Below are 22451 nucleotides of genomic sequence, written 5' to 3'. Positions count from 1 at the left end.
CACGGGACGGGCCGGGACGGTGCGGCGGTAATGATGGGGACGGGGACGACAGGGCGGCGACGATGGGGACGGGGGCGGCGACGAGGGTTATGGAGACGGGGGCGGCGGGCGACGAGGCAGAGGAGAAGAATCAGAGGAGAAACTGAAATTTTTGAAGTGTTTAGTTATATAGGATGGACATTTAGTACCGGTTGGAGCCACCAACCGGTACTAAAGGCCTGTTTTGGCCAGGCCAAGCGGCGGGAACCGCACCCCCTTTAGTGCCGGGTGGTGGCTCGAACCGGTACTAAAGGCCCCCCTTTAGTACCGGTTGGTGCTACCACCCGGCACTAAAGGGGGAGCGCTGCCACAGGTGCGGTGCGAAATGTTTAGTCCCACCTCGCTAGCCGAGGGGCATTCGCACTGGTTTATAAGCCCCAGTGCGGTAGCTCCCTCGAGCTCCTCTCCAAAGCAGGCCTACTGGGCCTAAATGTTCTGTGCTGCCCTGTGGGCCTACTGGGCCTTTGCGGGCCCGCATCCTGGCCCAACAACAGGTTGGGTTTCTAGTCGTATGCAGGCCGCTGTGGCGCAGTAGGTGGGCTTTTTTTTCTTATTTTTTTGCTTTATTTATTTTTGTTTGAGTTGTTTTTTTGCTGTATTTAGAGTTTCTCTGTGAATATTTTTGCTTTAGGTAAAAAAATTACAAACTTTCTCTTAGTACCGGTAGTTTACAAATTTGAATAGTTTAAATTTTGATTTATTTGAAATTTGTGTGAATCACTAGTTTGTGAATAACTTAACTTTGAGAATAGATTTTCAAGTGATTCTTTTTTCTTATGTTTAATATTAGTGTGTTTTATCATTATATTCAATTTGGTAATACTTAGGTTATTTAATAAAATGAAATGCCTTTTGTAACGGATGAGTTTTCGTCCGAAACCCTGATACTTTTTTGCGGTAACCCTCTCTACTTTTTTGCACATGCTATGTGGGTGAAATTATGATACCATGCCAACTTTCAACCTTTTCAGAGTTCATTTGAAATTCTTTTCAATTTCAGGGTCATTTAGCTTTAAAAAATCAGTAAAGGCATGAAAGAATTTGTTTGCACATAAAATTTCTTCGCGTTTCAAATGCCAAAACACATAACTACCCTAACTATTACAGAGATTCCCTCTTGGGTATGAAACACAGAAGAAAGTGATGATAGTGAAGCCGATCACATACCAGATCTTTGGGTGTGAAACTTTTTCTTCGCGTGTGTCCCTTTGCGCCGTAACCATGGAAAATCTTCATCATTTAACGGGATGCTCGGGTCAATATTCACTGTGAATGGAGCAATTTCATCAAACTTTTCATATTCTTCTGACATGTCTGTCTTGTCATCCACTCCCATGATGTTTCTCTTCCCAGAAAGAACTATGTGCCGCTTTGGCTCATCGTACGATGCATTCGCTTCCTTATCTTTTCTTTTTCTTGGCTTGGTAGACATGTCCTTCACATAGAAAACCTGTGCCACATCATTGGCTAGGACGAATGGTTCGTCTGCATACGCAAGATTGTTGAGATCCACTGTTGTCATTCCGTACTGCGGGTCTTCCGTTACCCCGCCACGTGTCATATTGACCCATTTGCACCAAAACAAAGGGACCTTCAAACCATGTCGATAGTCAAGTTCCCATATGTCCTGTATATAACCATAATATGTTTCCTTCCCTGTCTTGGTTTCTGCATCAAAGCGGACACCACTGTTTTGGTTGGTGCTCTTCTTATCTTGGGTGATCGTGTAAAATGTATTACGATTTATCTCATACCCTTTGAAAGTCATTATATTCGAAGATGGTAACTGGGACAACAAGTACAGGTCATCTTCAATAGAGGTGTCATGCATGGTACGTGTCTGCAACCAGCTGGCGAAACTCCTGGTTTGTTCACATGTAATCCAGTCATCAGACCGCTCCGGGTGTTTGGAGCGTAGCAAATTCTTGTGTTCATCCATATATGGAGCCACCAAGGCAGAATTCTGTAGAACTGTGTAGTGTGCTTCAGTGAGAGAATGTCCGTCCATACATATTATTTGTTCCCCTCCTAGCATGCCTTTTCCATCCAGTCTGCCCTTATGCCGCGATTCAAGAACACCAATCGGCTTCAGGTCAGGAATAAAGTTAATAAAGAACTCAATGACCTCCTCATTTTCATGGCCCTTGGAGATGCTTCCTTCTGGCCTAGCACGGTTATGAACATATTTCTTTAAGACTCCCATGAACCTCTCAAAGGGGAACATATTGTGTAGAAATACAGGAGCCAAAACGTTAATCTCTTCGCATAGGTGAACTAGGACGTGCATCATGATGTTGAAGAAGGATGGTGGGAACACCAACTCGAAACTGACAAGACATTGCACCAAATCATTCTCTAACCTTGGTATGATTTCTGGATCGATTACCTTCTAAGAGATTGTATTGAGAAATGCACATAGCTTCACAATGGCTAATCGAACGTTTTTCGGTAGAAGCCCCCTCAATGCAACCGGAAGCAGTTGTGTCATAATCACGTGGCAGTCATGAGACTTTAGGTTCTGGAACTTTTCCTCTGCCATGTTTATTATTCCCTTTATATTCGACGAGAAGCCAGACGGTACCTTAATACTAAGTAGGCATTCAAAGAAGATTTTCTTCTCTTCTTTGGTAAGAGCGTAGCTTGCATGACCCTGATGTATGCCGTCTTTTCCGTGCATACGTTGCTGGTCCTCCCGTGCCTCAGATGTATCTTTTGTCTTCCCATACACGCCCAAGAAGCCAAGCAGGGTCACACAAAGATTTTTCGTCACGTGCATCACGTCGATTGCGGAGCGGACCTCTAGGTCTTTCCAATAGGGCAGGTCCCAAAATATTGATTTCTTCTTCCACATGGGTGCGCGTCCGTCAGCGTCATTCGGAACAGGTTGTCCACCAGGACCCTTTCCAAAGACCACCTTCAAATCCTTAACCATATCATGTACATCAGCACCAGTACGGTGGCGAGGCTTCATCCGGTGATCCGCCTCACCGGGAAATGCTTGCCTTTCTTTCTTACGGGATGCCTGCTCGGAAGAAATCGACGATGTCCCAGGTACACATTCTTCTTACAATTAACCAAATATATACTGTCGGTATCATCCAAACAGTGCGTGCATACGCGGTATCCCTTGTTTGTCTGTCCTGAAAGGTTACTGAGAGCAGGCCAATCATTGATGGTCACGAACAGCAACGCCTTTAGGTCAAATTCTTCCCCCATGTGCTCATCCCACGCACATACACCTGTTCCATTCCACAGTTGTAAGAGTTCTTCAACTAATGGCCATAGGTACACATCAATGTCGTTGCCGGGTTGCTTAGGGCCTTGGATGAGCACTGGCATCATAATGAACTTCCACTTCATGCACAACCAAGGAGGAAGGTTATACAAACATAGAGTCACAGGCCAGGTGCTATGGTTGCTGCTCTGCTCCCCAAAAGGATTAATGCCATCTGTGCTTAGACCAAACCATACGTTCCTTGCGTCATCTGCAAACTCCTTCCCGTAATTTCTTTCGATTTTTCTCCACTGCGACCCGTCAGCGGGTACTCTCAACTTTCCGTCTTTCTTACGGTCTTCTCTGTGCCATCCCATCGCCTTGGCATGCTCTTTGTTTTGGAACAAACATTTCAACCGTGGTATTATAGGAGCATACCACATCACCTTGGCAGGAATCTTCTTCCTGGGGCGCTCGCCCTCGACATCACCAGGGTCATTGCGGCTGATCTTATAGCACAATGCACCGCATAACGGGCAAGCGTTCAAATCCTCGTACTCACGGCGGTAGAGGATGCAATCATTAGGGCATGCATGTATCTTCTACACCTCTAACCCTAGAGGGCAGACAGCCTTCTTTGCTTGGTATGTACTCTCGGGCAATTCGTTGTCCTTTGGAAGCATATCCTTTATCATTACCAGCAACTTTCCAAATCCCTTGTCAGATACACCATTCTCTGCCTTCCATTGCAGCAATTCCAGTGTGGTGCCCAGCTTTTTCTTGTCACCTTCGCAATTCGGGTACAACAATTTTTTGTGATCCTCTAACATGCACTGCAACTTCTTCTTCTCCAAATCACTTGCGCAGTTTCTCTTTGCATCGGCAATGGCTCGACCTAGATCATCAACGGGCTCATCAGATGCCTCTTCTTCAGCTTCTTCCCGCATTGCCGGCTCAGCTTCTTCCCGCATTACCGGCTCAGCTTCTTCCCTCATTGTTGTATCATCGTATTCAGGAAACCCATGGCCAGGATAGCTGTTGTCGTCCTCTTCTTCTTCATTGTCTTCCATCATAACCCCTCTTTCTCCATGCTTGGTCCAAACATTATAGTGGGGCATGAAACCGCACTCAAACAGGTGGACGTGAATGGTTCTTGACGTAGAGTAATTGCGATCATTCTTATAGCCAGCACATGGACAATGCATAAAACCATCCGCTCGCTTGTTTGCCTCAGCCGCAAGCAGAAAAGTACGCACGCCATTAATGAACTCGGGAGAGCATCGGTCATCGTACATCCATTGCGGGCTCATCTTCAATACACAGCACCGAAAACATCAAATTAATACAATACATAAAGTTCATACATAAAGAGCATACAACACTTCAATGCAACAAACAAATAACTCTCTAGCTAAAGAATTTAAATGCAACAACAAATGCGATCAAGATCGCAACTAAGGTAACAATTGATCCAACAGCATAATGAGACCAAGCCTCACTATGAATGGCATATTTTCTAATCTTTCTAATCTTCAAGCACATTTTCTCCATCTTAATCTTGTGATCATCGACGACATCGGCAACATGCAACTCCAATTCCATCTTCTCCCCCTCAATTCTTTTCAATTTTTCCTTGAAATCCTCGTTTTCTCTTTCAACTAAATTTAACCTCTCGACAATAGGGTCGGTTGGAATTTCGGGTTCAACTACCTCCTACATACAAATATCTATGTTAACTTGATGGGCATAATTTTTCATAAACACGAAATGCAATGAATAGTTTTAAAAGAGAATATACCACATCTAAATCATAACCCGGACGAGCGCCGACGGGGATGGATATCAAAACCATGGCACTTTGCATAACAAACAACGTATGGGTAAGGTAATTATACGAGTAACTATATATCCAAATCACACAAACATCATTTTTTATATAAAACTTCATGAACAAGAGGCTCACCACAAGGTGGTGCCGGCGACGGGACGTTGCGAGCGATCGACGGTGGTTACGACGGAGATTTAGAAGGTACTAAGTAAACCACACCTACATATGCAAAACTAAGTGTTATTTTTGACCTCAAATTGCATATAAATCAAATACTAGCACATATATATAATTCCTCCCAAATTACTAAACTCAAAAATCAATCACTATATAAAGCATTGCACGAGCTAATCTAGCAATGAGAGATGAAAGGAAAGAGTTGCTAACCTTTGTGATCATTTGAATGGATGGGGGCCTTCAAATCTTGGGCAAAATGTGTGATGAGCTTGAGAGGAAGAGGGGAAAGAACAGAGAGGAGAGGGGAAAGGGGAAGAACAGAGCGAGCTCGGGTGGATGAAAGGTCTATGTAGGACGACCTTTAGTACCGGTTCGTGATACAACCCGGTACTAAAGGTGCTGGAGGGGCCCCGGACTGACAACATCCTGCCACCACTCACTTTAGTACCAGTTCATGGCACGAACCGGTGCTAAAGGTTCGCCGCGAACCGGTACTAATGAGAGCGGCCCGGCTAGCCGTTGGAACCAGCACTAATGTACACATTAGTGCCGGCTCAAATTCAAACCGGCACTAATGTGCTTCACGTTTGACCCTTTTTCTACTAGTGATACCTTGTTGTCTACTCCGTTGACTTCTTTTCCTATACTATGTAGGTCAGCTTCGCCTGATGCGTAAGTTCAGTTTCATAGTGCACGACAAGCATGATTCAGTAACAGTGTGGCTTCAATTAGTTCGTAGCCATCCTTTAGAAACATCATACCTTGATATTCCATTGTTTTCTCCTTTGTCCTGTGCATTTTTAAGAACTGAAGTTATGAAAGAATTATATACCATTGCATCATACCAACATGGTTACAAGACTTGTGTGAATAGGCAAGAAAGGTCCAACTAGCAAAAGCGATATGCTATGAGTTTATAGCCACATGAAAAGCAAAATATGTATACCTGTTTGCTATGTTGATGCATATATCTATCCTTATTTACTTATGCACTTTTGAATGAACAACCATATCTGCAATCATCAAACTGGAAGACATATTGTTTAAGGCATAATTTGCAGGTTACTTGCACTGCTTATCTTTCTTTGTCAGCACGCCTCTTTCCTCCAATAATATGCTGAAGCTACTCCTTACAACAAGGAAACGGTGGATGAATCTTCACCAGTTACAAATGTATGCTGAAGCTACTCCTTACAGCAAGGAAACGGTGGATGAATCTACACAAGTTACAAATGTATGCTGAAGCTACTCCTTACAGCAAGGAAATGGTGGGTGAATACCTTCTGTCTTCAGATATTTGGTTCACATCGGACGTCGACGGCGATATGTGCAGAAATCTTCTAGTATCTCTTTTGCCTCCCCTTTTCCCTCTTCCATTTTGTTGTTTGGAAATCTCTGGTAGGCCTTTGATTCACAAAGACTTCGGTAATTATTTGTACAATATATATGCATAGGAATTTTGTTCTCCATTTTGTTTATTGGTACATGTGTGATGATTTTCATGTTTTGAATATATTGGTTTGTGTGAAGTTCATGTACGACTACCCAAGGAGTTCAACAATCACTCACCACGAAGGAAGAAGAGGTGAGCAACGCCCAGGCTGTTCAACTTCGCCGCGTCAGGCTATGCAATTTCTCTCGTGTGAACAAAGGGGGGCAATTTCTTCTTAACTGTTGATTCTGCACTTGTATGGTGCATTTTGTCTCAACTTTTAGGTGAATTAATTGCTTCTCTTACATTGTGTTCAACAGGGTACAAAAAGTTTGCATACAAAATGTTTGTGTATATCTGTAGGAGCTGTTGTTGTGCTAGTGCCATGAGAAAATGGAGCTTTTTCTGAGTTATTTTTTCTGTAATACATGTGAAGACTTCGGTATGAACAAATAGAGCTTTTTTCATAGTGAACAAGTGGTATTTTTGGTGGAATTTTGTTGTTTCTCGAATCGGCATGTATGAAAATTTGCACGAATGTGCATAATTAACCAGCTACTTTTTGAGATAAAACTAGTAGGTAACGAGTGGTAAAAAGAACACATAGTTTGCAAAAAAAAATCAACTTTGGGGTAGAGGGACACATGGTGGAAAATTTCTCCTCGCCTCAACGGTGTCCTTCTCAAGCACCATGTGCCAAGGGATGGAAATTCTCAAGCACTATGTGCCTAGGGTTGTCTTTGTGTGCTCCTGTTCCAGTGTGCGTTGTAGAAATGAGGAAGTTCAGCCTTATCCTTGTGAAAGGTTCAGTGTGTGCCCAGTTGCAGGAATTCACAAATTTCAAAAAGGATATATTTCAGTTGTGTGTGCCATGTGTGTGAGGTGTACTAAAAATGTTCTGCGGGGGATAAGTTCATAGTTTCTGTCACTGATAGTTCAAAAAAATCGCTTTCGAAAAAACAAAAACACCTTGGGTGTCTACGAAAAGAGAGTTGAACACATGAAAAATATCAGCTGACAAGTGAACCTTGTGAATACAGGGTTTAAAAAGTGTTCCATTATAAAACATCATGTAACTAAAGTGAATAGTGAAAAATGAGAAAAGGCAAAAATTGAACACTTCTTTAAAAAATAGAAGTTCAAATTAAAATAGCGAAGAAGTTATTTTTTAATTTTAAAACTGGGATTTTCGGCTTTAATAAAAAGAAACCAAGAAGTTCAAATTAAAAAAGCAGACCAGTTCAAAAATTATAAACAAAATAGTATTTTCCCATTTCAACCAAAAAAACTAGAGGTTTAAATTTAAATAACAGAGAAGTTCAATATTTATTACAAATATCAAGGTCAAATTGAAAAAACTGAGCATTTCAAAAAGTTTATAAAAATAGATTTTCCTCCTTTTGAAAATAAGACCTAGAAGTTCAACTTTAAATAATCCAGTAGTTCGATATTTATTACATAACTAGGACTTTTCCCATTACTAATGAATAACACCAAGAAGTCCAAACTTTAAAAAATATGAAGTTGTTTAATGTTCATATAAACTCAGATTTTCCAAAATGTTAAAGATTAAAACCAAGAAGTTCAATTTCAAAAAACAGAGTAGTTCACTGTATATAAAAAAACTCAGGTTTTTGAGTTACTAAATAATAAAACCAAGAAGTTCAATTGGAAAAAGCGGAGTAGTTTGATATTGATTTCAAAAATCGGATTTTTCTAGTTACTAAAAAATAAAACGAATAAGTTCAATTTGAAATAATGAAGAAGTGGGATGTTTGTAACAAAACTCCAATTTTCACATTTCTAGAAAACACACAAAGAAGTTCAAATAAAAAAATTAGAGAGGTTCGATGTCTGTAAAAAACTTAGATTTTTTTGTTCCTAAAGTGAAATAAACAGAAGTTCACGTATTGCACGGCGTGTGTTTCATACGAGAACAAAGAGTAAAAAGGCGAAGTCTAAATTTGTTGTTGCTACAACTTGAAGTGCTCTTCCGTCGGAAGTTCAAAAATTCTGGAGAGAGAGGTTCACCGCGTACTTCCATGTTCGAAAACACAAAAAAGAAATTGTTTTTTGCATTTTAAAATAATTCTCTCAATCCACAAAGAAGTTCAGTTATTATTTGATAGCAATTTGATTTCAAAAAAGAAAATAAAAATCCAAATTATAAAAATGGAAAAGGTTAATGTACTACATGGTGTGTGTTTAATATGAGAAGTATGAATAAAAAGGCAAGGTTTTCCTCATTATTAAAGAATGGAAACAAGAAGTTCGAAAATTAAATAACAAATAAGTTCAACTTTTAATAATAGAGTGCTTCAAAAATTCATAAAAAATTAAGAAATAAAACCAGGAAGTCCATATTAAAAAGATGGAGAAGTTCGATGATTATAGAAAACTCAGATTTTTCTTGTTATTAAAAAATGAAAACAAGAAGTTCAAAAATTAAATAACAAGAAGTTCATATTTTAGAAAAAATAGAGCACTTCAAAATTTCATAAAAAAGAATAAGAAAAAAACCAGGAAGTCCATATTAAAAAGATGGAGAAGTTCGATGATTATAGAAAACTCAGATTTCTCTCATTATTAAACAATGGAAAACAAGAAGTTCAACTTTTAAAAATAGAGCGCTTCAAAATGCAAAAAAATGATTACAAATCAGATTAAAAATTCATAAAAAACTCAGATATTTTCACGTAACCGAGAGAAGTTCAGATTGATAACTGCCAGAAGTTCACGTACTACACGAGGTGCATTTTGTATTAAAAAAGAATAAAAAAGAAAAGTTTAAAAGTTTTGTTGTTCTAAGTTCATGTCCTCCATCGGATAAAGTTGAAAAAATTATTATGAGAAAGGTTTGTACAAAAGGAATATCATTTGTGTAACACGGACGAAAATAAATGGGAAAAATTACAAACGAAAATACGTCACAAAAGTTCAACGTGAAAACAATAGGAAGTTCGACTACTACAGTGAATGAATTTTACATGAAAAACTTTTAAAATCGTCATGAGTATGAAAAAATGATCAACATAGGAAAGTTGCGTATTTACATCAGCTTTCCACCGGTATATTACTTGCTCAATTCCGGTGAGTGTTTCGGTAAGTGGAAGGAGAGCCACGAGCAAAAAAATCACGTGAAAACAGAGTGATGTTCAGGTACACGCGCCGAGAAGTTCAGGTTCTTCACGCGGTGCATTTTCGAAGAATCTATTTCGGGATAAAGGCAGAACGAATGATGCTGCCGTTTTCGAAATTACAGGAAAATGGCTAGGAATCAGAGAAAACCATCAACATGGAAAAGTTTCGCATTTTCCGTAGCTTTTCAGCGGTATATTATTTGCCCCATTCCGATAAAGTTTGTAGAAATTACGACGAAAATACGTTTTTCGCCATTTTCGAAACTTACTTAAACCGTAAAAAATTGGGACAAACAATACATACCAAAAAGTTTCGCATTTGCTCAAGCTTTCCAACGCCATATCATTTGCTACATTCGGACGCACGGTGAAAAAATTAGCTTGAAAATACGAACTCCGTAGGACTTGGACCATTTTCTAAATTACTCTTAAACCATCCAAAATTAGAAAAAAAAAACTTTCAAGATGAAAAAGTAGCGCATTTTCATAAGCTTTCCAACGCCGTATCATATGCCTCCATTGCATTAGCCATTTAGAAATGACATCGAAAAAATGAACTCAGCTGTTCGGTTTATGAAATTTTACGTTTTTTCAAATTACTCTTTAACCATAGGGAATTAGAGAAAACTTTCAACACGTGGAAGGAGCGGTTTTGCAGCAGCTTTACAACGCCATATTATATGCCTCATTCCGATAAACGGTTTAGAAATGCGATCGAAAATACGATTCACGTTTTTTGTGCGAAGAAAAAATGGTTTTCAAAACTGCTCTTAAACCGATTATATTTTGCCAAAAATTTAAGTTGGGTAATGATATTGAGGTCCATAGCTTTCCAACAGTATATCGCAAGCCCCATTTGGGCAATGTTGGCGGAAGTTCAACCTAGTTCACAAGGAAGTTCAACGTACTACTAGCGGGGCAGGTCTGGTTGTGATCAGAATATTATTCTGATCCCGTGATCCAGGGTGATGAATAGTCAATCCTTATATATATATATATATAAGGATTGACTATTCGTCACCCTGGATGAGGAATAGTTATTCTTCACCCCCTCTATTTTAACTCCAATGCACCGTAATTTGACGTTTCATAAATTGTTATCTTATTTCATATGTAATAAGAGAACGTAACAAAATATGTAATCACCACAAAAAATATTTTATGTTACCTTAAAATCACAGACATAAAAATATAGTGTAAAATATACATAAAATGCAATTTTTGGTCTTATGATCTATATTTTTGTTTTTTATGCCAAATTTTACGTAGTGAATCAACATTAATGTAACTATTCGTACTCCATATGTAATTTATTTATGAAACGATCATAAGATTACTTCAGGTGAAGAATAACTTATTCTGCACCCTAGGTGATTAGAATAGTTATTTGGATCACAGCAGCCCCTATAAGGGCCGGAGAGAACCCCTCCCGAACTTCTGAACTGCCGCCCTGATAGGATCCACCTGATCCCCCGACCCCGATCCCGAGCCTACTAACCCCCTCCTCGCCGCTCCTCCCCTCGATCCCCGACCCCCCTGGTTCGCCATCAATGTTTGCCGGATCCGGTGCCTCCCCCCGTCTCCAGCTCCTGGACGAGCGGATCCGGCGCCTCCCCTTCGTCTCTAGCTCCTGGTCGATCAGATCCGGCGCCACCCCTGCGTCGCCACCTCCTGGCCGACCACTGGCGTGGGCGAGCGAGCGATGGCGGACGCTGGGGCAAGGGAGCCCGCGTCGCCTGGATGTGGCGAAGCCGCCATGGACTTCCGGAAGCCTCATGGTCCTTGCATCCTCACCGCCCGACGCCTCAGCAGAGCAGATGACGACCCGGATGCAAGCTACGGCGAACGGCGCGGCCAACGGAGCAACTTGATGGCGGAGGTGGCATCGGCGGCGCCTTCAAATCCAGCAATGGTAGATGAACTTCCTCCCACTTCTTGCCTTTTTCTTCAATCTTGCCTTGCCTGACCTTCTTGCTTCGTGCAAATGAACTTCGCGCCCTCTGCAAGACATGGTTGCCATGGAATTCCTCTCCTAGCTCCCCGACGAATTGGTCTCAATGTGGCCTATCTACTGCTGGAAAAAGGTTGGCCAAACTTCTAGCCATGCTATGGTTGAACTTCCTTCTGTTTGTTATTTTCTTACAGCCATGTAAAGTTCAGGTAGTGTGCGAGCCTCGGTCCAGGCTGCAAGCATTAGAAAATCTGCCTGCATTCATATGTGAATAGCCATCTGAAGTTCAACTATTAAGTGTGCTAGAGTTCAGGTTGGTATGTATCTAGTGTTGTGCAAAAAATAAAAGGAAAAATAGAACATAAATGTGATCACATGAAGGTCAGGTTTGTATGCACTAGTGGTTCAACCATTCAAACTCATTAAGGTTCAGGTTTTTTAACTGTAGACAGTATTTCACCTTTGGAAAACAAGAAGTTCAGGTTGTGGAGAGTGCTCTATTTAGGTACATATAAGTAATCAAATAGTGTAGAATTAACAGAATGTGAGGTTCATTCTGTGAAGGGTGCTCAGTTCAGGTACAATAGTATTGGCAGATGCTCAGCTCAGTGCAGAGTGTGATGCCTGTCCTAGGGAAAAAATATGTACATAGACACCACTTTGATATAAGAAGTTCAGGCTGTGAATAATGCTCAGTTCAGTTACAAAGGTATAGGCAGATGTAACTTGTGTGCTAATAAACATTTTTTTCTTTTATGTAAACAAGACGAGAGACACATGAAGAAGCTTAGAAGTTCCCAGCAACAATACACAATCCTAAGCCTGTACGCGTTGCACCACCCCCTCAATGGGTCACACCTCAAACGCACCAATAGCATTACCAACCTGCTCCAGACGAAAAATGGATGACACCCAAAACACATGGAGACTTCCAAGATGCTGGGTCACAGCCCTATCCGCACAGCTTTGAGCCTCCACCTAATTGGGTGACGCCGAAAATCCCCCGCGGATTCTTTGTATCCACCAGCAGACTCCCAAGTTCGCCGATGGAGGAGGGGGTTAGCTCAAGTCTTGCATGTAACTCTGGAGGTTATACTGGTGTGCATCCTCAATGCCAAAGGGATGCAACTAAACCGTATCCCAGGGCAAATCCAGTAGGAACATACACACACACACACACACACACACGGAGGAGAGTGCTCTGCACACGACCACCATTGGATGATGTTGCTGTTGCTACAAGTGAGAATTGTACGGGACATAAGGTAGATAGATCGCTTCACAAACCAGAAGAGCAAAGCAAAACCTGGATCCCAATACCACCACAACCACCTCAAGCAGAAAGGACGCAAACAAGAGAGATGCCATCTCCAGCCCTCCTTCCTCCTCGTGATCCACTCCTGTGTCCTGCTATGATTACTCCGTTGTGCCCCATCCCAGAGGGACAACAGTAGACTCCGGTGGAGTTGCGATCATACACGCATGTAAGTGAAACAAATATTTAGGTATTTATATATGCATCTTGTATTATCTGCAAATTTTCTGCTCCCTCCAGGATAACAAGTTCATAAACTGCATTTTAACATGCCGTTTGGATTGTTTTACTTTTTCTGCAGAAGTCGGATCTCCTGAATTATCTAATACCAAGACTAAAGATGCAATTCGAAGATGTAGGGGAATCAAGGGAATTTTATAACAGATATGCCAGACACGCTGATTTTGGAATCAGAAAGACGGGAGGGAATGACAACCACAAGTATTTTGTTCGCACGTTCCAAGGGAAACACACAACTTATTTCAGAGGCTGACAGGAAGCGAAACAAATCGCAGAGGACAGGATGCAATGCAAGAATGAGAGTGAAGGTGCAGGAGGATAACACATGTGTGGTAGTGCACATTGAGTACAATCATAATCACCAACTCATGAAAAACTGATGACATGCTGGTATTCTTGCACTCACACAAGAATTATGACCCCACTATTTTGGAGTACATAAAGCTCCTACAGTACCATGATGTCAAGCATACAACAATCATGTCCATGCTATCTGAAAATGAAGATGGAAGCTACTTCCTAAGCATGACCGGACGAGACCTACTAAACCAGTAAGTATTCAAAAATGCACATACTGCAATGTACATAGCATACTAAGTCACAACCCTTTGCTAGCAAAAATAACAAATGCATGTTTGCATGTAATTTTTAGGAAAGCCATTGAAAGTGCGTTATATCGACTAGAGGGGGGTGAATAGGCGATTTTTATGAAATTCTTCACTGAGGAATTTGCCGGTGAGGAAATTCCTTAGCGAAGAACTACTAGCAGCGGAATAAGTACTCAAAAGTAAACATGATAGAATACAAGCATGGTCATCATGATGAAATGAAGACAGACACAGAGTACAGGTAGCGTGAGCACAGGATGAAGACAAACAGACTGAAGAAATTGAACTGAGGAAATTGAGAAAGTCTTCAGTCAAAGTCTTCAAACACAGATATGAACAAATCCACAACACAGTTATGAGGAAATGAAAGAGTTGAGGGAATAGAACCAGTAAGCTTGGTGAAGACAATGATTTGGTAGACCAGTTCTAACTGTTGTCTCAGTTGTACGTCTGGTTGGAGCGGCTGAGTATTTAAACTCGAGGACACACAGTCCCGGACACCCAGTCCTGAACACGCAGCTCAGGACACCCAGTCCTCACCGTATTCTCCTTGAACTAAGGTCACACAGACATCGTCCAATCACTCGAGGTAAGTCTTCAGGTGACTTCCGAACCTTCACAAACTTGGTCACTCGGCGATCCACAATTCCTCTTGGATGCTCTAGACCATGACGCCTAACCGTCTGGAAGAAGCACAGTCTTCAAAGGTAACAAGCGTCGGATCCACGCAGGATCAATCTCTTCAGTGATGCTCAATCACTTGGGGTTTGTAGGTGTTTGGGTTTTGGGTTTTTCCCCACTTGATGATTTTCGCTCAAAGTCCTCGGAGGATGGGTTGCTCTCAAATGACAAGTGTCAGTTTCTCTCAGAGTAGCCAACTAGCTAGTGGTTGTAGGGGGCGGCTATTTATAGCCTAGGGAGCAGCCCGACATGATAAGACATAAATGCCCTTCAATGATATGACCGTTAGGTGGATAGATATTTTGGGACAGCTGGCGCATAGCACAGCAACGGTCGGAATTTTGAGTAGCAAAATCCTCAGGGCTATCATGTTCCTCACTGTGTAGGCAATCCGCACTGGCGAATTCCTAACTCCTTAGTTAGGACAAATTCCTCAGAGACCAGAAGAACTTCGTCTCTGTCACTGAAGAAATTGACTGAACTATATGAGATTTCCAATGGCTTCACTCGAAGGGATTGGTAGGTGTAGGATTTTGAGTTGAGCATCACATGGAAATTTTTCCTTAGTATTTCCTCGACCCCCTTTAACAGTACGGTGTTTCCTATGACTCAAGAAAGAGAAAATGAAACTACGAAAACAAAAATCCTCATGCTTCATGTTCCTCGAATGAATACCAAGTCTTCACGATCACACCAATTTCTTCACTTTCAAAGTCTTCAGGAAGTCTTCAGAGATCCAAAGTCTTTAGACGAAGAACTTCATTTTTAAGGGTCGACTTTCTCTGTAAATATCAAACTCCTCATAGACTTATAGACATGTTTACACTCACAAACGCATTAGTCCCTTAACCTATGAGTCTTCAATACACCAAAATCACTAAGGGGCACTAGATGCACTTACAGCCATGAAGGCAAGTAAAGATGATTTGGATGATGTATTTAAACTTTTATCATTCTTCAAAGACATAAAGGCAATCAATGATGAGTTTTTATATGACATACAAGTAGACAAGGACAAGTCAATTAAAAAAAAATTTGGTCCAATGCAAGCTGCCGAGGAGCGTATCAAGACTTTGGCGATTGTGTAACATTCGACATAACTTACAAGACCAACAGATTTCATATGCCTCTGGGAGTGTTTGTTGGAACAAACCATCACTTGCAGTTAACGATATTTGCTGTTGCCCTGGTCATAGAGGGAGATGCAAAGTCATTCAAGTGGCTATTCGATATATTTGTACGGTGCATGAACAACAAGCACCCAACTTGCATTCCAACACATGAGTTCCAAAAAAACTCTACAAGTTTCATCATCTTTTCAGTCTATGAGTTTGTATTGGGTACATTGGTTTTATTTGAAAATAATGTAAAGCAAGAAGTTCAACCACTGTTAGCATAGAAGTCCAACAAATAGTACAAGAAAGCAAAATTATATGTCACATGTTTAGAAAAAAAATTAGTTCTGAATGTGAAGTTCAAATACAGGAATCATAGAAGTTCAAGGACATTGTTGTAAGAAAAATATATGTAACATGTTCAGAAAAATATAGTTATGTATGTGAAGTTCAAGCACTGGTACCACAGAAGTTCAACAACACTGTTGTAAGGAAAAATACATGTGAAATTTTGAGATAGTCATACTGCTACCTGTGAAGTTCAAGTACTTGTACAACATAAGTTCACCATCAGTACAAAAAGAAGCAAGTTTTATTTTTTTAATTCATGCAGACTAGTGTCCGTCGATGGGGAAAGCTATACCACAATCATTCCCAAACACCATCCACAAGCTATGGCGTTGGCACATCCTGAAGAAATACAAGGAATACATCGTGTTGCTGTACAAAAAGTATAAAAGATTCAAAGAGGAGATCATAGCTATATTAAACTGGCCGCTGATGCCAACGTAGTTTGAAGCTGCCTGGGCTGAACTCGTGCACAAGTACAACCTGGAGAATGACCAGATGATGATGCAACTGTGGAGTCATAGGAAAATGTGGATTTCAGCATATTACAAGAGCATTTTCTGTGCTAGGATGACTTCCACACAACGAAGCGAGAGCTTGAATCACATGCTCGAGAGAGGGTTTGTCAAGGGGACCCAGAACCTACACAAGTTTGCTAGGCAGGTAAATGCTTGCATACAAACTCGAATGTAGAAGGAGAATGAGCAAACAATGACCAGCATGGTATTAAGACAAAAAAACACCCCCATCATATTGTGACTTCCTTCAACATGTGCACACTATCTTTGAAAAAATGAAACCCATGACTTTGCTTCGACTAATATCTTATTTTTTGACATGTGCAGGCCAATCCTGTGACAAAAACAACTTACGACTACGAGGAAGACATGGCTATCCAGTACACGAGACCCATGTACACCGAGATGGGGACTAGGATGAGAAAAGCCATGCTATTTCGCGTAAAGCCTACAGCAGAGCCCACTATGTACCTTGTGTACTAGCACAACAAGGCTGGCCATGATGATGAAAACAGATTTGCCTGGTCAAAGCATGAATTCCAGGTTGTATTTGACCCAGAGACTGAAATATACGAGTGTGAATGCAAGCTTTGGACACACACAGGTGAGCGGAAAAACAAACTCATTAAATAGCTAAACTAGTAGTATCAAATATATGAAAATCATTGCTGGCTCACAAACTATGTATTCTGCATTCATAACAAAATGCAGGCATGTTTTTCCTTCACATCATGAACATACTGGACTACCTAAAGCCTGACAAATTTCCAGACAAGTATATACTCAAACGGTACACAAAGACTGCAAAAATATTACTGTTCTTCATATATTGATCCATTGCCTACGAGCTTTTCATACACTGTTCTTGGCTTATTTATTTTTTCGTTGCTATTGTTACAATCACTATAAAACCAAAAATATTACTTTTGCTACCGTTACCACTACTATCATATTACTTTGCTACTAAATACCTTGCTGCAGATATTAAGTTTCCAGGTGTGGTTGAATTGACAACTCAGCTGCTAATACTTGAGAATATTCTTTGGCTCCCATTGTAGTGAATCAATAAATTTGGGTTGAATACTATACCCTCGAAAACTGTTGTGATCCCCTATACTTGTGGGTTATCAACAGTAACATCACCGTCAGCGTCAGTCTTCTTCTTGAAGATCCATTTATTCTCTAATGCTTGTCGATCATCGGCGAGTCAAACAAATGCCATACTTTGTTCTCATACATGGATCCCATCTCAGATTTCATGGCCTCAAGCCATTTCAAGGAATCTGGGCTCATCATCGCTTCCTCATAGTTTGTAGGTTCGTCATGGTCAAGTAACATGACCTCCAGAACAGGATTACCGTACCACTCTGGTGCGGATCTTGCTCTGGTTGACCTATGAGGTTCGATAGTAACTTGATCCGAAGTTTCATGATCATCATCATTAGCTTCCTCACTAATTGGTGTAGGAATCAGTGGAACTGATTTCTGTGATGAACTACTTTCCATTGAGGGAGAAGGTACAATTACCTCATTGTCGATGTCAAAACCAGCGGATCTCGGGTAGGGGTTCCCGAACTGTGCGTCTAGGCCGGATGGTAACAGGAGGCAAGGGACACGAAGTTTTACCCAGGTTCGGGCCCTCTTGATGGAGGTAAAACCCTACGTCCTGCTTGATTAATATTGATGATATGGGTAGTACAAGAGTAGATCTACCACGAGATCGGAGAGGCTAAACCCTAAAAGCTAGTCTATGGTATGATTGTTGTTCGGTATGTTGTCCTACGGACTAAAACCTTCCGGTTTATATAGAAACTGGAGAGGGTTAGGGTTACAAAGTCGGTTACAATGGTAGGAGACCTACATATCCGTATCGCCAAGCTTGCCTTCCACGCCAAGGAAAGTCCCTTCCGGACACGGGACGAAGTCTTCAATCTTGTATCTTCATAGTCCAGGAGTCTGGCTGAAGGTATAGTCCGGCCATCCGGACACCCCCTAATCCAGGACTCCCTCAGTAGCCCCTGAACCAGGCTTCAATGACGATGAGTCCTGCGCGCAGATTGTCTTCTACATTGCAAGGCGGGTTCTCCTCCAAATTCCGTGTACCTGTTGAATAAAGTCCGGTTTCTTGTAAATGTTGTGCTCCTTGGCTTCTACGCCCAATAATGGTCGTCTCCCACGTGTCAAACGAATATGAAAAGTCTGAGTGTTTTTACATCCACACCCCTAGCCGCGTAAATGAGCCGCCCATTTAAGGGGACGAGGATTTAGATCCAAACCACACCTTCTCCCCTTCGCGAGTGTTCATCAGAGCACATCCGACAAAGGTCCATTCCACCATGGCCAGCCGTCGCAACTCATCCTTTCGCCCTTCCAGCCCTCAGCCTGGATATTGGGAGAGATGCTCCATCCCGCATAGCGAGCTAGTGACGCTCCAGACCAAGGGATTTCTCCCCCCGGCCTATATGGTCCCGGTTCGAGCCGGTCTTGCCATCTATAATGGCGGAGAGCAAGCGGAGAGTGCCCCTAATCCCTCCAAAGGAGAGTGGGTATGCCTTGTCCCTTATTTAATAAGAGGGCTCGGATTTCCAATCCATCCGTTTCTCCAGGGGCTCCTGGAGTTCTATGGCCTCCAGCTACACAATCTTACGCCTGCCTCCGTATTGCATATTGCGGACTTCGTAGCCCTCTGCGAGCTATTTTGGGTGTTGAGGCTCATTTCGGGCTATGGAAAGAGCTATTCTTCCTTGTGCCCCGTTCTCAGAAGGGGTCAATATATCAAGTGGGCGGAGCCGAAGTGTGGTGCATCGCCGGCACCGGATATCTATCCGGAACCCCAAAGAAGGCGTCCGAGGACTGGCCTTCGGAATGGTTTTACATAGAGGACGTCCCGCTGCCGGATCCTGTCCGGATCGGCCTCCCTGAGTTCGACAGTGCTCCACTAAAGAAGCGCCTAAGTTGGCGTCCACGAAGCCCTCAGAGGGAAAGTGGCAAGGATGTCCTTTACCTGATGGGCCGGATAAGATTGTTAGCTCATTCCGGACTGACCATGATTGGGGTCATGGCCGCATGCATCATGCGAGGGGTGCAGCCGCTACAGTATAGAGGCCACCCCATGTGGGACTTCAACGGGGAGGACGACGCCACCCGCTACGGCCGTAAGGGACCGGATTCAGCTGCGGCTCTAACAAAGACCTTGTCCGCTTTGTACAAGGGAAAAGAGGAGGAATTTCTCCGCGTCAACCCACAGGGTGGATTTTCTATGTACAATCCCCCAAGCTGGGTAAGTGGTCACATTTACTTGCCCATCCGTTTTATATTCCCATTGTTAAATATTCAGTCTAACGACTTCAACGCAGGAACTGCGCCGGGCTATTAAAGAAATAAACAGCCCTCCTCCACAACCCGAGGACCCAGGATGGTCCCTCGACCCGGCCTCTCAAGAGGATCTGGACTTATCTGTGGAGATGATTGATGGAGTGTTCCATCAATTGAGCAAGGACAACGCCTTGGTGGCCATTACGGCCGATTACCCAAGGCTAATCCCGGCCTCCCAGGTAACTGAGATCGAAGTCCCAGTACCCCGAATAGGGGTCCGCCCTCTCGTGTTTTCAGTTTCCTGATTACAACCGAGCTTTGCAGGGGAGGTTTTTGAGACGGGAGGCCGAACCTACGGCGACAAGCCAACGAGGGGCCGCAGGGCCCCGTGGGCGGAAAAGAGGTGCAGTCCGGACCGAGGCGTCAGCGCAAAGGTATGGCGTGCCCCTTATCCCAGGTGTTATACCTTCAAGGCATATTAACACTCGTGCTCTCTTCAGGACAAAGAGACCTTGCCGGACTATATCCGGAGAGGCTGCCAATCGCGCCTCCACCAGCCAGGCTCCAAAGCCTGGTCCGGAGGCAGAGGCGAACACAAGGCGCGCACCGGACGCTCCTCCGACGGAGGATGTGGGCAGGTTGTCTGCCACCAACTCTGAGGTGGAGAGTGCCATGAACCACAGGCGTCATCGGACAATTCTTCGCGACGCTTGTTTCTCCCAAGAGGCATTAGATGCCTTCAATTCGGGAGATGCGTACCTCCGTGCCGCTCAAAATGGTCTAGCCAGAGCCACGGAGCAATATGTAAAAGACATACGGGTAAGAAAATTTTGGTAATTATATATATATAGCAGTAGCCCCCGAGACTTGAAACAGTTAGAATAACTAATTTAAGGATCATTTATTATGCAGGTTCTTACAGAAAAGAATTCGCTACTGTTCCAGGAGCTGGAAGAGTGCAAAGCCCAACTTGAGGCCGCACTAGCCGCGGCAGGGGAGCCCAAGGAGACCCCCTCTGGTAATATACACTTCGAAAGATAAGTATTTTGCGAAGCACGACATGGGTGCGAATCTGACAAATGAAATTGCAGATGGCGCCGGATTGAATCCGGAAAGGCAACAACTCCTACGCCAGCTGAAGGCTGGTGAGAAGGTGCTGACAAAGGTGAGGCGGGAGAAGAACGATCTCCAAGATGCCAACACCAAGCTGGGCGTCGACCTGAAAGATGTTCGTGCCCAGCTGTCAGACTCCGTTAAGGAGAATCCACGGCTTCAGCGCGGCATATTTAGTAAGTGCTTGAACGAACCTTTGAAAAAAAATTCAGCGGGGAAGTCGACTAACAGAGTAATGTCTGTAGGTGTGCTAACAGGTCGTCCTGCAAAGGAGATGCCCGGTTCTACGGGTGACCTTCTTCCCAAGCTCTCGCAACTGCTCGAGCGAGTTCGGAAGGCGATGCAAGGCGTCACCTAGGCCTTGTGGCCATCCATCTCCATGCCCGAAGGTCTTGGAGAGCTTGCAGAGAAGCTAAAGGGAGCACGGCAGCGCTTCCGATTGTGGAAGAAATCAGCCTTCCATCAAGGCGCTAGGGAGGCCTGGGCCATGGTGAAGACGCGGTACACAAAGGCTGACCCCAACCACATGGCCGAGGTCGGTCCTGTGGGGCCCGATGGGAAGGAGATCCATGTAAGCTTAGTATACCGCCAAGTAAAATTGGCCGCAAAGTATTCCCAGCAGGACTGTAAATTAGACAGCCTGTTAGATGGTATTGAAGAGGAATACAATCAGTCAGAATGACTATGTAATTTAATTGACATTTATAATGCCTTCTAGCCGGATTGTAGATCGTTTGTCATGGCCGACCTTGTCGCTTCAGCCTCGGGACCTGACGGTCCGGAGTGTGTCCGAATTCCCATGCGGCTATATAAGAACCGGGGAATGCATGGAGACCAGGCGTAGGGGTCATTAGTGCGTGAACAGACAAGTGCCCGACTAGTTATGTTATATTACATGGTTAGTAAGAAACAACTTCCAGGGAGAATAGTTCCGTTAGGGGTTCCTTTCCCTAGGAGGCATGCCCTAAAGTGCATGCCCATTCTGCAAAAAAGACGCAGGAAAAAGCATCTGGGGGCGCATAAATAAATAAGTGAAAAGGTCATCTTTTAGGTCACCGACCGAATATTCCCTTAAGAACGCTAGCTTTTGGCTTCACCCAGTCTGAGGTACACATCCGGCTAATCCAGCAGTAACAATCGCAGAGGTGCTCCCTTTACCGCCTAGCCGAATAATCGGGAACGTAGGGGTAAGCACAGGAGCCAGGCAACCCAGCTTGGCCAAAACTTAAGTCATATCGATGCATATAATGGTGAAATAAAAGGTACATGCGGAAGTGTAACATATGTGTTGGGCATGAAGCCCGTATAAATAATCTTCTGTTTAAAGAAGCCCCCAGGTTTAATGAGTGCGAATAGCACGTCATTTGATGAGCCTTTAAAGGCTATAAGAGAAAGGAAGGGGAGAAGGAGAGAAATG

This window comes from Triticum urartu, chromosome 7A (genome assembly GCF_056163025.1).
Source record: "Triticum urartu cultivar PI428250 chromosome 7A, HENAU_Tu73, whole genome shotgun sequence".
Lineage (NCBI taxonomy): Eukaryota > Viridiplantae > Streptophyta > Magnoliopsida > Poales > Poaceae > Triticum > Triticum urartu.
Note: the sequence above shows the minus strand (reverse complement) of the source record.